The sequence below is a fragment of the Jatropha curcas genome, chromosome 11, assembly GCF_041381405.1.
Source record: "Jatropha curcas cultivar XTBG-Jc1 chromosome 11, XTBG_Jcur_1.0, whole genome shotgun sequence".
NCBI lineage: Eukaryota > Viridiplantae > Streptophyta > Magnoliopsida > Malpighiales > Euphorbiaceae > Jatropha > Jatropha curcas.
In genome coordinates, this window is record NC_143161.1 from 8,897,181 (window position 1) to 8,908,502 (window position 11,322).

The window sequence follows — 11,322 nt, forward strand, 5'->3', positions numbered from 1 at the left end:
TTTTGCATTTATATTTTATGTCGATTATGATTGTTAATTGTTATTTTTTTATTGAAGATGGATTTTTTTGGTTATTTGTTTATTTTGTTGATTGTTGACAATTAGTGTTGGTTTGTAGTTTCATATATGTTATTTTTGTTGATTCTAGCTGGTTTCTAATTAATCTCAGTTTGTTATTTTTTAGTTTTTTGATTAGTTTATTATTTTTTAGTTAATTTCTTTGAATGTTAATTAGTTTGTCATTTGTTAGTTAATTATTTTGTCATTTGTTTTTTTGTTATTTGTCATTTGTTTGACTGTTTTAGATTAAAATACTTAATGGTTATGATGAGCAAATTTATTTATTTAATTAGGTTAGCTTAATTAGTTTGTTAATTAGGTTAGTTTTTTTAATTAATTGATTTGTCAATTTTGTTAATTATATAATTGGTGTATGAATCTATGCATATGTTACTTTTTCGCATTATCTTAATTTGTTAATTACGTTAATTAGTTTGTTAAGTAGGTTATTTGTTAATTAGGTTAAAATAGTTAGTATTATCTTAATTCTTAAAATTCAAAACCTTACTCATAGTTACCATATTTTATAAACTCAAAACTTAAACATTTAGGGTTAGCCTTGAAACTTTTGTAATATTTGTGTCAATTATTATGTGGTATTGTAGATCACCTTGTTTGGGTTCAAATGGATACAGGCATAGATTCGAGGACTCTACATGAGGGGGATGAGATCGAGGTATTCGAGGACGAGGTGGTCGTGCCAAAGCACGTGACGCTTATACAGTCACACAACCTCCCTTGCCTCCACTACCTCCTATCCCTCCTTCTACTCAAGCACCTACTTCTAATGCTGCAGCACCATCTGCACTTGCTATAGCACCATCAGCATCAGCCCCACCACCCGGTAATATTCAATTCACTATTGTTCGTCTTTTGTATTTATATATATTAATATATTAACATTGACATTTTCTACTTCTGCTCTTTTTCTGCAGTGGAGGGAGATGCTCGACCAAAGTTGATGACTTTGAAAGGATGGTAACTAACAACAAATAATTACTCTTATATTTTGCCTATTGTAATTATAACATAAACTTATGCTGCTAATTGAAAAATAATTCTATTTTTCGTTATTCTAGTTGACAGCTTGCATCCATCATCTGATGCCTCCAAAGCCATTATGAGGATCTTCAAACTTCATTTGGAGAAAGATGGTTGGTGTTAGGGAGGTATACCAGCAGAGGCTAGACAGTTGTACTTGGAAGAGTTTATGGTAAATGTTCTTACTTCAATTTTAATTAAACTTAATGATTGTGAAATCTCATATAAAAATGTTTCTATTTCTACTTATTGCAGAAGGGGTTCACATGGGAATCAGATGCTATAGAGGCTCTGTTTAAGAAAGCTTAGGAGACACAGTCAGCGGAGGGCTACTCAAACTTCCTGTACAAGATGTGGAGTACAGGAAAGAAGTAAAGGTGTATTTTTTACGAGGTTTGGACTAATTGGTAGTAGGCTTGGTCCTATCATGAATATGTGAGAAAACGAGAGATTATGTCCCATAATAGATTCAATGAAATGGGTGGTGAGTGAGCTGGTCTATCTTGACTCACTGGCGGTGCCATTTCAGCAGCTGAGATTACTGAGAAATTGGTAAGAAAAATCCACTTAGAGAATTTTATGTAGCTTTATTATTAAATGTATTTGAAAATGTTTCGCATTTTATGAAATGTATTACAGGCATTGAAGTTGAAGCGTCAACCTACCCCCATGAAGGTCTTCACATATACACATACGAAGGACGATGATGGGGTCACATTCATTGATAAGCATGTCGAGCTTGTTAAAGTAAGCTTCAAAATAATTCTTTACTTTTCCATCTAAATTTGAATATTTTTGTATTGTTCTTATGCTGCTATATACTATATTTATCAGGATAACTATATTACTAGAAAAGAGCGAGCTACTGCATCTCAGGCTTATACTAGTGAGAAGCCTACAAAATCGATGAATTTTAGCTTTATCTCGAGGCTACAGGAGGCGAGAAGAAGAGAAAAGTGTATGGTATTGGTTCACAATATGATATTTTTTACAGCCGCACACATGGAAATCAGTGAGTTGAGCCACACTAGCTAAGCCAAAGGCAAGTACCGAGGAGATCTAGGATTTACGGGCTCAGCTTTAGAAGCAGCAACAATAAATATCACAGCTTGTATTGCAGCAGCAACAACAACTGATGGAGATGTATGCTCGAGACTGAGCTACAACACTGCCAGCTCTCTCTGCATCGACAGATCACTCTGATCCCCTGGCTTCTTTCACTCTGCCTGCTTCTTAGAGTCCCATTACAGATTTTGCAAATCTGACCCCTTATGCTTCTTTTTTATTACATGTTTATTTTGTATATATTATGGTATAATTTGTAAGATTTTCTTTGCACATTAATATTATCTCAATGATAATTTAGTATTTTTTTTTCATTGATGTTATTGTTTGTGTGAATTACTTGAATCAGTATATATTTTGTTTTTTTTACAGGTGAAAATTTTTGATTGTCCAACATTTAAATTTTCTTTTTTTATTTTAAAAAATAAATGGCGACCGATGAGCAATGGAACAACGAAAGATAATAATACTTTGAAAAGTGACTGGAGACAAATATAGCGAACGATTGGCGACCGCTTTGAGACAGTTAGGCGACGGACTATCAAACATTTAAAAACAAACTACATCGATCGATTTGCGATAAAGTTAGGGACCAACATTAGCTATCGCATCATTTAGCGATCGAATAGTAACTACATTTTCGTTAATGGAAGGAAGTGATTCATCATTTAGCGACCGCTTTATCAAAATTTGCGACCGATTACTTGGTCGCTAATTAGCGATGAATTCCACATGCGATTGCTAACAGCTTAGCCACAAGATTTTGTGCAACTGATTCACTTGGTTGCAGTTTGGTCGCTATTTTTGTTTTAGAGACAGAAGGAAAAGGATTAGTGACAATTTGTCTGTCGCTAATCCGCATTTTTTTTTTGTCGGTGCATGTTGTTGCCGAACATGCTTAGAGAATATTTACAAATAAATTAGTTTTCTATTATTCGATTATAATATTAAAAATTAGTCAAAAAATTATTTAAGTTTTTAATTTATAAGACTGTAAAATATTTAGAATTATATAAATTTTAAAATTTGAAATTTTATTGTCAAATATAAAAATTATGAAGATAATAAACTTTGGTAATCACTGAATATTAGTGGTAGTGATGGTGGCTTATGATTTGTGGTGATTAATTAAATAATTGATGCAATAACTATTAAAGAAAAATAGATTAATAATACCAACAAGGTGTTGGTTGAAGTGGTTAACGCCCTTAATTCCCGTAAGGTTTGATCCCCGCTTACACCAAATACAGAAAACCTTGTATAATAAGTTTGTCAAAATCTCAAAAATATTTTTCTCCTTTAAAAAGTATTCTTTTTCTTTTGTAATAAATTTTTTTTGAAAATAATTTAATTTTCTCTTTAATCATAAAAATATTTTTTCTGATTTATTTTTGTGAGTATCATAAATATCAAAAGTTTAAAACCTTTTATCAGAAATTATTTTTTGATAATAAAAGGATACAATGTCGGGATTAGTTTGTAGTTTTCTTTTTTTTTTTTCATTTGCCGTTTTGTATCTGCAAATCCTAAAAATTTTTTTTTTTTACAATGTGAGAAGACAACTTATGTAACGCCCCATTTTTCTGTGTCTGAAAGAGTAAGTTTACCAGTGTGTAAATAGTACCATCAGTCCGGAAGTCAATATTATTTTGGTTCGGAAAAATTACTACGTATGTTTAATATTTTCTTTAATATTTTTGGAGTGTGTATACATTATTTTTATGGGTAGAAAGTAAGTAATGAATATTTTTGGAGAATTTAGATAATTAGTGAATAGTTAATTATGGTGTTATATTAATTTAGGAAATTAGAGGCAATATTTTTAAGGATTAAATTTGAAATGGTGTTATATTAATTAAGGCAATTAGAAGAAGTATTTTTTAGGATTAAATTTGAGACTTTTTATGGAGATAAATAATATTTTGAAGGAAATTAATTGGAGAATAATTTTTAGCCATTAGATTGATTCAATCCTAGCCATCCAATTATGGTGAAAATACTAAACTACCTTTGTTCCTCAAATAATTGAGCAACACTTCTTCTTTTTCTTCTTCTCCTCCATTTCCAACGTGAACTTCCTCTCCCTTCTTCTTTTTGTTTTTCCTTCAATTTCTACATGGTAAACTCACCAAATTTACACCATTAAACTTGATTGAAGTAAGTAATCTTAGAGAATTAAGCTTGAGAAATGATATTTGGTGAATAATTTCAAGTAATTTGGAGGACAAAGGGTGGAGAACTTCCTACCAAAGACAAGGGAAAACTAAGGCATCAAGAGTCTTATTTAAGTTTGTTAGAGCTTATGTTTAAGGTTAGTGTTCATAAATCCTCTTACCTTGCTTAAATTTTTGATTTTGTGAAGTTTATACTATTTGGTAAAAATTGGGAATTTTATATGAAATGATTTGATTATTGAACTTTGGTGGTGAAAATGTGTTCTTGGGAGATTTGTAAGCATGCCTATGTGTTGAATTTATGAGGAAAACATTTTCTTCTTCATCCTCTAAGAGTGGCAGAACCTATTGATGAATAAGGCCTTAAGATTTCTTGTTATTCTTTGTGGATTTATGATTTTAAGATGATATTTGATGAGTATTTAGTATATGGTAGAAATCCCTACCTTGTATATGATTTAAGTAAGTTGAAATTAGGAAAAAGTGTTATTGGGTGTGATTAAGGACTGTTTTTCGATCCTTTTCATTTTCCATTGGTGTCTGAGTCCTTCATGAAAGTTGTAGCTCTACTTCTTAGCTTTCTAACCCATCCTCTTGTGTCCAATTTGGATATGTATAGCTCAACTTATGGCTAAAACACCTAAACTGACTCTGTTATGACGGGCCACATATATCACTGAATTGAGTGCCCAGTTTGACCACTATAATGGTAATATTATGTTCTGAGTTCTTCATGAGAGTTGATGCCCTATGTCTTGAGACTTCTCTGGTTGTAGATTGGTTTGATTTGAGTGTCTGGATAAGTAGGAATTTGATAAACATTGGGATTAGTTCTGCTGAATCAGGTCTGGACTATTGGTCTGTGTTCCTAGCCATTTTTCACCATCTTACAGATTGATCTGGGCTATTGTCCCTTGATAACATTTGTATAATTTTGTCTTAGCTTTCTAATGAATCAAACTTCACTTAATTTGGAGATCTAGAACTCAAGTTATGTCTTAAAAACCCAGCTAAGGTCAATATTATATTAATGCTGGAAATTTTCTCTGTCTTAAATCATAGATTTATTTGGATAAAAGTATGTATAAATCATGTGTGATAAAGTTTTAGCATTTAATTGACAAAATAAAACATAAGTTTGAGAAGTGTTGTTGTGGATATGTTTAAATTAGAAAGGTATGGAATTGATTTAGATAATGCATGACGAGGGTTGAAATGGATAATTTTGTGCATAAGAGTTATGTTAGCATGCTTGATTAGAGAAGCAAATTTCTGCCTTTAGTTTTTATTAAGAGGTCAAACCACCTTAGGATAATAATGCTTTCTTAATTATTTTACATATTTGAAATCTATGTGACTATTTTGATAACTTTCATATGTTTAGAGTTAAAAAAAAAAAAAAGAGTATTTAAGGTGTATGTGCTTTGAATCTTGAATAAGAAAAATATGATTTTATATGATAAGAAATTTCTTATAATAAATTTCATTGTGACTTTACGAAAGTTTGAAAATAAAAGAAATTTATGAGAAATTTCCTATATGAAGTAATTATGTTTAAGATGAAGTCTTTATGAGTTACTTAAGTTCTAAAGTAAGCTTACAAGTATGATTCATACGATAAGAAATTTTCTGTGTTCAGTAATTATGTTTAAGTATGAAATTTTCAGTTACTACATTCTAAAGTAAGCTTACATTATGAATTTAAGAAGACTAAAGAATAAGACAAGTTTTATGATAAGTGTTATGAATTAAGAATTAAAACAAGGATTTTGGGCTCTAATATACTTAGTGTGAATTTGATGCGTGATTTGATTTTATTCTGTCTGATGAGCATGCTCCGCATTTGATGCCATTATGATAAGAAGCTATGATCATATGCTAGACACGTGGGTGTCTTCTGTTCTGTTAGGGCGGACGCGCTCTATATGTTCTGAATCTGTTGGCGACCTAAGGCCATTCTGAATCTGTTCTGAAAACCTATCTACTTCTCTTTCTCCTAAGTGTATGCGAGCCCTATGGAAAATATTTGTAAGACAATCAAACGAATTTAGTAAACCTTACTTTGGAAATTAAGGATTCTGTTATCAAATGAATTGTCAAAGCATGATATTTCGGTACATGGTATTAAAAATAAAGAGGATATGTATCGGCATAATAAATGTTCAAGTAATGAATTTACGATTTGAAAGAATTAACTTATTATGTTATAATTATAAGTTTATTTGATATTCTAAGTAAAGAACTAAAGTATTTATAGTGATTAAATGTTTAAGTAAAGGATTTATGGTATAAAGAATTAAATGATTTATGTGATTAAGTAATAGTTCATTTGATATTTCTTTTGCTATAAATGTAAATGTATGTTGAAATTTAATGATTTTATGATTATAAATGATTTTACGAAAATTGTGTTTAAAGTAAGTTGCCATCGCAACTTTGGTAAGTATGTGAATTATGAGCACCACTGAGTTTTATACTCAGCGCGTCGATTTTTATCACGCGTAGGTTGAAGATGTGGTTGCTACTTGAAGATTAGAAGAATCGTATCAAAGCAGAAGTGACTAATTTGGTAGTAGTCGATTCAGATTTATGTACTTAAGAATTATGGCATGTATAATTATTACATTTTTTTTGAGATTATGTTATTTGAATTATAACTTAACTATGTAATAATAAATTATTTTGGTATATATATATGGAGATAAGCATAAGATTGATTAAATGAGTGAATATGACATATTTTAAGTCAGTTGATATGATTAGTTCATTAAGACTTGATATATATAATGAATGCAATTAATTGATGGATCTAAAATACTATTGAGGATTTATTCACTTATGAAAATATAAAAGTGTTATTGTGTTATAATGATTATTTGGAGACGTTGGAAGTTTAGAGTTTAATTGGGAGTATTTTGTATTCACATGTCTGGCGAGCTTAGTTTTAAAAGGGATATTCTTACAGTATTTCTGTAGGATTTTTCCCAATGTATATATTTAAAATAAAATTCTATTATAAAAAAAAAATACTCGCTAAACTTGTGAATACTCAATTACTTCTACTTCATAATTTTAGTTTTATGATTTATATGTTAAGTTAAGACGGTGTCTCCGGCACCGAATGTGGCATCCGCCGTCGAGTCTCTCGGGAGTGGGCGGTGGGTGTTACAACTTACGTCCACACGCATGCATTTTTTTTTTTTTATATAATAAAATATGGAGAATGGGGTAGGTCAGCAGTAGTCTCCAATTTTTGTTACTGAAGCTTATTTTAGAAAGGCCAAAAAGAGTAAAATTATCACGTACGTTGGATCTTAAAGCCCTACATCTTAATTCCCCCTTTAGTCTTGAAAATATTCACTCCCCGTCACAAAGATTTATGGACTTTACTTCATATGAAAATAAAGCCCATAAGATGAAAATTTCGTATACTTTTTTTTGTTATTTTCACATATTAATGAAATAAAGCAAGCTAAATAAAGGGCAAAATGAACTTTACTTTTACTTTATTTCAAATATAATAAATTTGTCTATTTAAATGAATTAGAGTGTAATTTTATAAACTAATTTTTTTATATAAAATAAATTAAATGATTAACATTAAAATTATAAAATAATAATGAATGTTCTAATCAATGACATAACAATAACGACGTCGTCATGACAACATATATAGGGTTAGGATCTTCATTTTTCCAAAACAAAATTTTCCATGCCACTTACATTAAAATACATTTGACCGTAGAAAATTTGTCTAGCTCTATGTTAAAAAAGGATTTTGCCTAATTTGTCTTTTACTGAAAAAAAGTAAAATAATAAGAAAGAGATATAATAATAATTAATTATTAATTAATGTATATCTATAATATAATATATATATAAAAATACAAATGGGAGACATTGGGCTCCTAAAACGCCTCTGCTGAGTTTATAAATTGACAAAAATATTATTACTAATTCTATTTTAATTATGATGTCAAAACATTATTTTTATTATATTAATATTATAAATTTAATCATATTCTAATTAGGTATTTGTCATATTATATCACTATATATGTTTAGTTATAATTGCTTTTGACTATCAAGAATTATTACATCAAGCTTTGCTAATTTGAAAATATTGAGTTTGCATTCGTGTCTTCTTCTTGCTGTAAGTATAAACTTAACTCTCAATCTATTTAAAAAAAAAATTAGATTATTTTTTACTTATATTTCTTATAATTTAGATCTATAGATTTTATAAATTAATTATAATTTTTTAGTAATCATGAATAATTATAAGCTTACAAGCTTTCCCTCTTATAGCATTATCATAAAATATCATAAAAAAATCGATTCTCTAATTAAAAAAATTTTAAAAATAGCATTATCATAAAATATTATAAAGAAATAGATCCTCTAATTAGAAAAATTTTAAATAGCTGCAAAGTTGATAAGGGAAGTACTGTTGAAACATAGCCCAAGCAAACACTAGGCCAGCAATTGCTGAACCTAGCTAAGTAAAACCCTCTGCTATGCCCGTATTTTTTTTCTCTTAAGAGTAAGAACTCTTCTTTTGTTAGTGGAAATTGGCTGGATGTTTAATAATGTTTAGAAAGACAGAGAAGTGTTTATATAATGAAGAAACTTGGAAATAAGTGTTTTTCCTTGCAGGGTGAGCAAGTTACGCAATTTAGTTTTCATTAGACTTAATTACACACGTGTATTCACCTATATATCAAATCAATCATAAATAAAATTTTGGTACAAAACAGAATATTTTTCCACTAAAGAAATGAATTTTCACTCTTTTTGTTTGGAAAATTTACTTAACTTTTTAGAAAATATTTTTTAAATAATTAATTTTCTTTAATTTCCAAAAATAAACGAGAGTATTTTTCCACTAAAGAAATAAATTCCCACTCTCCTTGTTTGGAAAGTTTATTTAACTTTTAGAAAATATTTTTAAAATAATTAATTTCTCTAATTTCCAATAGAGAAATAAATTCAACACCCTTCTTGATTGGAAAAATTACTCACCTTTTTAGAAATTGATGTTCTCTTTTTTTTTTTTTTCAATTAACTAGAGTTACAATCCACTAGATTAAAACTAAATCCTGTTCACGTGATTTGATCCATTAAAGGATAAATGGTACTCAATGAATATTTAGATTAAACTATATCTGAAAATAAAATTTCAAGATATAAAAAATAATAAATATCAATAATTGAGCGACAATAACTCAAATCTGTATAAATAAAATACAAATTTAAGAATTATCCAAAAAAAATAAAAAGGGAAAGAGTTGACTCCACCCCTCGAAGGAGATAAGAGAGCAATGGTAATTGGCCTGGAAGAAGAGAGAACGACCTTAATTTCAACAAGTATATATATTTTGTTATGATGAAATTTTAATTATTTTATTTATACTATTAAAAAACTCTTTCCCTTGCTAATAAAAAAATAAATTTTTTTCAAAAAAATAATAAATAAAATGAGAAAGAAACAGTTCAACAATCTTTATACCTACTACCTAGCTATAAGAACAATTAACTAAGACTTTTCAATGCTTAATTTTTTAATGATGCCATGAAATAAACAATATTAAAATACCAAAAGATGTAAGAGATGTTCAGATTTCTCAAAGTTCAAAATGGGCCCATATAAATATCTAAGCTTCAAAGAGTCCTTAATTCAGGTTTAGGACGTATAGACAACGCAGGAAATCCTGAAGAAGAGACAGGGATTTAAGGTGAAGAAGAGGATTGAAAAATAATAGAAACAAATTAAGAAAAATGAGGGAAAACGGAAATACTGCTGCAAATTATAATAATTATTTCAAAGACGAAAGTAAGTTCAACACGTTTCCAAAACTTTTCTATAATATTTAGATTTCAATTTATGTATTAGGTAATTTTTAATTGCCTACCATGAACAAGGCATCACCATCTTCTTTGGAAACTTCATTTTCTTTGATCCATTCCAGCTGGTTCTCACTGGTTCAAGCCACTTTGGACTGATTTCAATTTTAAAACCAAAAATTGAAACTGAATGAATCCTTTTGATTCAAAATCAAAACTTTTAAATTGATTTCAATCCAATCAAAATCAATTCTATTTAAGATTATTTAGAAAATAAATTTAATGTTCTTTAGGAAATAAATAACTGAAAATATTTATTTTTATCCTAGAAAATATATCTCCTTGTCGTATTCATTTCCTTTTTATTTTTTCCTTTTATCATAATTATTTTCCATTTTTTATAAGCTCAATATATAAATTCACCCATGTATTTTCTACGAAAAATCTTGTGACACCCTTAACTTTTACTTAGACTTCAACTTATAAAATTACCTCTTATTGCACACTTCAACTTATAAAATTACGCATATTAAACACTTTAATTGACCTATTAAACAATTAAATTTATAAAATTAGATCAATTAAACACTTATTGGACAGTTAAAAAATGTGAAAATTATTATTTCAAAAGTTATATTAACCACATCTCAAATCAATATTAAACCTTCAAAATTTACTCTAGCATGATGAGAGTGAAAGTTCGGAATGGCCCAAGGTTTTTTTTTTTTAAACTTCAAAAGTTAAATTATGTATTCAACCTTTTTTTTACAACAATGAAATTATTAATTGCATGCATTCGTTAACTTAATTTCTATACACTGAGTCAATAGTTAGTTGCTATTTAAAATATTTTCACTTGTTATTACTGTATTATAATTTTTTTCCCTAGTAGAAAGATACCAATTAATATTTTATTTGCATAAATTATTAGCATTAAAATTATTAAATATAACCAACTACCAATTGGTCCATTGGGATGAGTCGCTGGATCTCTTGAGCAACGTACCCTCATAATAGACTTCTTAAAAAGCCGAATCCAGATCAATAAAAAAAATATTAAATATACATACTCAATATAAATAAGTTATATGATAAAAGAGAATTTTAAAGCGGAGTAAATTTATGCAAGAAGGAAGCC

General features: G+C 28.7%; 1 long non-coding RNA gene across 1 annotated transcript; it reads left to right on the forward strand.

The window, feature by feature from the left end:
• The first annotated feature begins 4,203 nt into the window (after nt 1–4,203).
• LOC149492514 (uncharacterized) lies at nt 4,204–7,028 on the forward strand. Its single transcript, XR_016318884.1, has 2 exons — nt 4,204–4,477; nt 6,846–7,028. It is a non-coding gene; the product is annotated as an uncharacterized LOC149492514 (long non-coding RNA).
• The last annotated feature ends 4,294 nt before the right edge of the window (nt 7,029–11,322 follow it).